Source organism: Vulpes vulpes, chromosome 16, assembly GCF_048418805.1.
Source record: "Vulpes vulpes isolate BD-2025 chromosome 16, VulVul3, whole genome shotgun sequence".
In the NCBI taxonomy this organism is placed as follows: domain Eukaryota; kingdom Metazoa; phylum Chordata; class Mammalia; order Carnivora; family Canidae; genus Vulpes; species Vulpes vulpes.
The window spans coordinates 71,863,264-71,869,700 of record NC_132795.1 but is presented as its reverse complement, the minus strand read 5'-3'; positions in this window follow the sequence as shown (position 1 = coordinate 71,869,700).

Here is a 6,437-nt window from a genome sequence, read left to right as displayed (position 1 = left end):
TCTTAGATGCTGTGACTCATGCAATTTGTTTAAAATATCCCAAATAGGGGGAAATGCCCAAGGGATCATTCAGTCATACCTCACAGTTGTGGATTACTTCCCAGGGTATACAGTATTTTCACATGTGCAGGCATGACCATTACCCATATTTTACAGATGAGCAAACTATGAAATTCGGCAACTAAATGACTTACCCAAGTTACCATATTAGCAAGGGGTCAATGGTCTATTAAGATAGACTTGCTTGCCTTCAGTCTTTTTGTCCTGTATCTCCCCAGAGAACATAGGGTTCCTCTCTTAAATTTAGTGCAATCTCCGGGGAGTGCCATGATTTGGGAACCAGCATCAGTCAAGGCCACAAAAGGTTGCCTTTTGGCAAAAAAAGGCTCACCATGATATAGAGGTGATTGTCCTCAGGTGGTGACTAGGATCCCAGGATAGGATGCATCCCTAACAAGGCTGGAGAAATTGCCATTGCCTCAGGTCAGAAAATGTAGCTGTGTGTCCCATAACTTGGGGATTTGCATTCAGGACTGGAGCAGATTGGATGCTCTGTACAGCTTCTGTAGAAGAGTATGGTGCTTCTATAGTTATTAACCAAAATCAGATGATGAGAGAAGCCTAGATCATCAATTTCCAGGTCATGGATGACTCTGGAAATTCTGAATGGAGGCTTAACTCAGTAGTTGCCTTGGGAAGCAAAAGCCTGAGTCTCAGGAGCTCATTAGCAGCCAATAATTCCAAGCCATTTAGGGCCTCCTTAATAACGGCCACTTGACTAATCAAAAGGAATAAGGAAATACAATAATTCATAGATAGTCCTTTGAGAAAAAACTGCCTGGTGTCTATGTCAGAGGAGCCTGTTCAAGGCTGGCTAGGGGTCCTATCCCACCGGCTCTGAATTAACTTTAATTTAGGATGAGATGTGCCAATTGGCCATTATATCTTATGATCCTCAAATTAATAATTTATTATGGGATCCAGTAGACTTGTGATAATGAGTGTAATTATGTTGCTTAATTCTATTTGGCTCCCCTTTATTTTATTTTTTTTAAGATTTTTTTAAAAGATTTTATTTATTTATTCATGACAGACACACATAGAGAGAGAGGGAGAGAGGCAGAGACACAGGCAGAGAAGCAGGCTCCATGCAGTGAGCCCGACGTGGGACTGGATCCCAGGTCTCCAGGATCACACCCCAGGCCAAAGGTGGCGCTAAACTGCTGAGCCACCGGGGCTGCCCTTGGCTCCCCTTTATATCTTTTTTTTTTCTTTTGCCGAGACCCTTCATTTTTTTTAAGTAGGTTCCATGCCCAGCATGGAGCTCAACATGGGACTTAAACTCACAACCCTGAGATCAAAACCTGAGCTGAGATCAAGAGTCAGATGCTTAACTGATTGAGCCACCCAGGTGCCCTAGACTCTGTATTTGTTTTAGATGTGTTTGTAATTGGTGAAGCATTTAGAAATCTTTGTCAGAGAAGTCTAACATCTCTTCTGTATACTGGCATCAGTTGATTGTCTTTTTGCATTCAGTTGGAGATATTACTGGTTCTTGGAATCATGAGTGGTTTTCAAATTAAACCTGGACATTTGAGGTACTATGGATGAGACTGGATTTTATTTAAACCTGTTTTAACTGGCTTCCTCTGACATTGCTCCAAAAGGCAAAGGGGGAGGTGCCATGTTATTACCAGTAGGTGGTGATAGATATCTAGGCCCCCACTGTCAGCTTAAGGTTGTGAAGTCTTGTTAGCCAACTACGTTGCTCAGCGCTCACACCCATGTGCCTTCTAGAGATGATCCATGACCACACAGTACAATTCCCATTGGTGCTATTCGTGTGGTCACTCATTCCCCCTCTACTCACAAAGATGGAGATCCAGGGAACTTTAGGTGCCAAAAAATAAAGTTTGTAGTAAGTCACAAATGTGGTCATGGAGGTGTTTAGAAATCACTTAGAAGAGGTTGGGGCTTCCCTGTAAAGCTTAGAGAATCTTCCTAATTCCTTACAAGAAAACTGCCAAAAGCCAATGAGTCGTGCTTGACTGGGAATTATGCTATGTTTGGCTGACTTTATGATATGAATCCCTAGCAAAAATCAGGGATGTTCTGTTTAAAAACTATATATATATATATATATATATATATATATATATATATATATATATATTAGTTTCATTTTAAATGCACAAAAAAATTAGTTAACCTCTATATTGGCTTATAAATCATGAAATGTAGCCTGTGCCACACAAACTAAAGACCATTTTAAAGTTCCTGGTTATGATCTTATTACTACTACTCTAAACATTGACTACCTGTACTGGAACTCCCCAAGCTACAGCTTCTAGCGCTCATCATAGCTTATATTCATTCTGGAATTTAGACATTAAATATCTAATTAAGGGGCACATGGGTGACTCAGCTAAGTGTCAGCTCAGGTCATGATCCTAGATTCCTGGGATCCAGCCTCACGTGGGGCTCCTTGCTCAGCGGGGAGTCTGCTTCTCTCTCTGCCTCTGCTCCTCCCCCTACCTGTGCTCTCTCTCATTATCCGTCAAGTAAATAAACAAAATCTTTTAAAAATATATATCTAATTAACACCTTTTTTGCTTCTAGGTCTAAACTCTAAATGCTCTTGTAGCTCTACTATCAAGAATCAAAGAACCAGGATCTTTGTTTAACAGCTTACCACACATGATCTTGGGCAAATTTCTGACTCTTCCCTTTTCTGTAAAATAGGAATAAAAACAGCACCTATTGCACAGGATTGTTGTGGGAATTTCTTGAGAGAAAATACTTGTAAAATGTCAGCACAATATTAGCACAGTTAACTTATCACAATGCCTGCCATATAAATGTTAGTTGTATTTGAAAAAAAAAAGAATCCAACAATCATAAGTTTTGCAAAGATCTCATTGGCTTTATTCAGCAATTCATGAATCAGGCAGCATGCAATCTAACAGATGGGAAGGGAAGGGGTGCCAGAGAGCTGTACCAGATGAGAGATTTTTATGGACCAAAGTGAGTAGAAACAAGGAAGTTATATTGGGTATTTGCTGGCTGATTAAAGCAGGGTTATACCTTGCATGGAGGAAAGGGAAGTCTTGGATCTGGGTCCGGTAACTTGTGCCAAGCAGGCACTCCTTGGTTGAGCAATACCTACCTTTCCTGTGTGAGCTGAGCATAGAAACTTTGTTAAGTTGTTTTTTTTTTTCTTATTTATTTATTCATAAGAGACACACACAGAGAGAGGCAGAGACATAGGCAGAGACAGAATCAGGCTCCCTGAGGAGAACCTGACACGGGACTTGATCCCAGGACCCCAGGACCCCAGGATCATGCCTAGAGTCAAAGGCAGATCCTCAACCACTGAGCCACCCCGGTGCCCCAAAAACGTAGTTTTGACTTGCTGATATTGGGCTTAGCGTGAGTGATTCCATCTTGGACCTAATCTAATTACTTTAACAATTGTTATGTAAAATACATTGTTGGAAAGGCTAAATGATATGTAGATAATAAAAGCAGAGCAGGGCACGATATATATATTCTATTTCTTTACAATAGTGGTTTTTAGCAGCTGCTCATTAGAATAGCCTGGAGAGCTTTAAAAACATCTGGATGCCTCTGCCACATTCTAGGTCAATGACATCAGAGTCTCTGGGGGTGGGCCCAGGCATCAGGACATTTTGAAGTTTCCCAGCTGTGGTAGGCAGAATAATGGCCTCCCAAAGAGGTCCACGTCCTCATCCCCGGAAACTGGAACCTGTTTTTGGCAGGTGTGTTACACAGCAGAAGGCATCAAGGTAGCAGATGGAATTAAGGTTGCTAATCAACTGACCTTAAAATAGGTAGATGATCCTGAATTATCCAGGTGGGCCCAATGTCATCACAAAGCCCTTTTAATGTGGAAGAGGGAGGGGGAAGGTGTCAGAGCACTGTGATATGAGGCTCCACAGGCCATGGATGCTTTAGAAGATGGAGGAAGGATCCATGAATGAGTCAATCTTGAGACGCTGGAATAGGCAAGAAAATGGATTCTTTTAGGGCCCCCAGAAGGGTCGTAGCCTGGTCGACACTTGGCTTGTAGCTCAGTGAGTGCCATCTCTAACTTCTGACCTCCAGAACAGGAAGGGAATAAACTTGTTGTTTTAGGTCACCATGTCTGGGATAACGTTTACAGCAACAACAGAAGTAGATATGTGCCATCAAGGGTAAGAGCCACAGCTGCAGGTTCTGTGGCTTTCTGCCATCATTGGCCAGAATCTTTCCTCCAATCTTTATAGATGTGGCTTTGTCTGAGCAAAAGGGACTTGTGTCAGCTGTTTCCAGTTCTCCTTTTCTTTCTTTTTTTGTTTCTAAATTTTTAAAATTGAGATCTAATTTACGCATGACATTGTCCAAGCTCGGGTATAGGTGTTGATAGGTGTATAGGTAGCCGTATGGTTGCCACCAGAGTTTTAGTTAAAATTGCTGTGATGTCACATACTTATCACTTCTTTTTGTGGTGAGAATAATTAAGGTCTAGTCTTGGGCAGCCCCTGTCACGCAGGGTGTAGTGCCGCCTGCAGCCTGGGGTGTGATCCTGGAGACCCGGGATTGAGTCCTATGTCCCGCTCCCTGCATGGAGCCTGCTTCTCCCTTTGCCTGTGTCTCTGCCTCTCTCTCTCTCTCTCTGTGTGTGTGTCTCTATGAATAAATAAATAAAAATCTTTAAAAAAATTAAGGTCTACTCTCTTAGCAATGTTGAAATATATAATATATTAGTGACTATAATTGCTATGCTGTGCATTGGATCTTCAAATGTACTCATCTTCTGATTGCAGGTTTGTGCCCATTAACGACATCTGTCAAATTCCCCTGCCCCCTAGTCCTGGTAACCAACATTCTATTCTCTGTTTCTAGGAGTTTGGGTTTTTTTTTTTTTAGATTCCATGTATAAGTGATATCAGACAATATCTGATATGTCTTTGTCTGACTTATCTCAGTAAGCATAATGTGTTCAAGATATCCACGTTGTCCAAATGGCAGAATTTCCTTCTTTCTAATGGCTAAATAGTATTTGTGTGTGTGTGTGTGATATCTAATTTATCCATTTATCTATTGACACAACTTAGGTTGTTTCTGTATCTTGGCTATTGTGAATAATTTTGCAATAAACATGGAAGTCTTTCTTTTATTTACTCTGCCTCCTTTTAAAATGGATTGTTTTTTGTTACTGAGTTGTATGAGTTTTTAAAACCTATTTTGGATGTTAACCCCTTGTCCAATATATTTGCAAATATTTTCTCCCATTCCATAAGTTGCCTTTTCATCTTATTGGTGATTGTCTTTGCTGTGTAGAAGCCTTTGAATTTTATGTGATCCCACTTGTTGACTTTTGCTTTTGTTGCTTCTGTTTTTGGTGTCCTATTCAAATACATCATTGTCAAGACCAATGTCAAGAAATTTTTTTCCTATTTTCTTGAAGTTTATAGTACCAGGTCTTACATTTAAGACTTTACTCTGTTTTGGGTGTGGGTTTTTGTGTGTGTGTGTGTGTGTGTGTTTTGGTGTGTGATATAAGATAAGGGTGCAGTTTCCTTTTTCTGAATATGGTTGTCTAGTTTTCCCAATACCAATTGTTGAAGAGCTTGTTCTTTTCCCCACTGAGCATTCTTGGCTCTTATGTCCAATATTAGTTGATCACACACGCAGGGTTTTACTTCTTGGCTTTCTATTCAGTTCTTTTCTATTTGGTTCTATTGGTCCAGTTATTTATTTTTATGCCAGTACCATACTGATGTAATTACTAAAGCTTTGTAGTATAGTTTGAAATAAGGAAATATGATGCATTTAGCTTTGTTCTTCTTTCTCAAGATTGCTTTGCCTATGTGGAGCCTTTGTGGCTTCATACAAATTTTAAGGGTTTTTTTTTTTCTGTTTCTGTGAAATATGCCATTGGTATTTTTATAGGAATTGCATTAATTGCAATTAATTAATTACAATTAGATGGTATGAACATTTTTAAAAAGTAATCTCTACACTCAATGTGGGGCTCAAACTCATGATTCTAAGATTAAGAATCAATATGCTTTACTAATTGAGTCTGCCAGGTTTCCTGGGTGGTATGACTATTTTAACAATTCTCCTAATTCATGAACATGGGATATCTTTTCATCTGTTCATATCTCCAGTTTTTCTCATCAAAGTCTTGTGGTTTTCATTGTATAGATTTTTCACTTCCCTGGTTAAATTTATTCCTAATGTATTTGTTTTGATGCTATTGTGATGGGATAATTTTGTTTTTCAGAAATTTCATTGTTACAGAAACATAACTACTGTCTCTGTTGATTTTTTTATATCCTGCTATGTTACTGAATTCATTGCATAGTTACAATAGTTTTTTGATTGACTTCAGGATTTTTTTTAAAATAAGAGATAGTATCACCTATAAA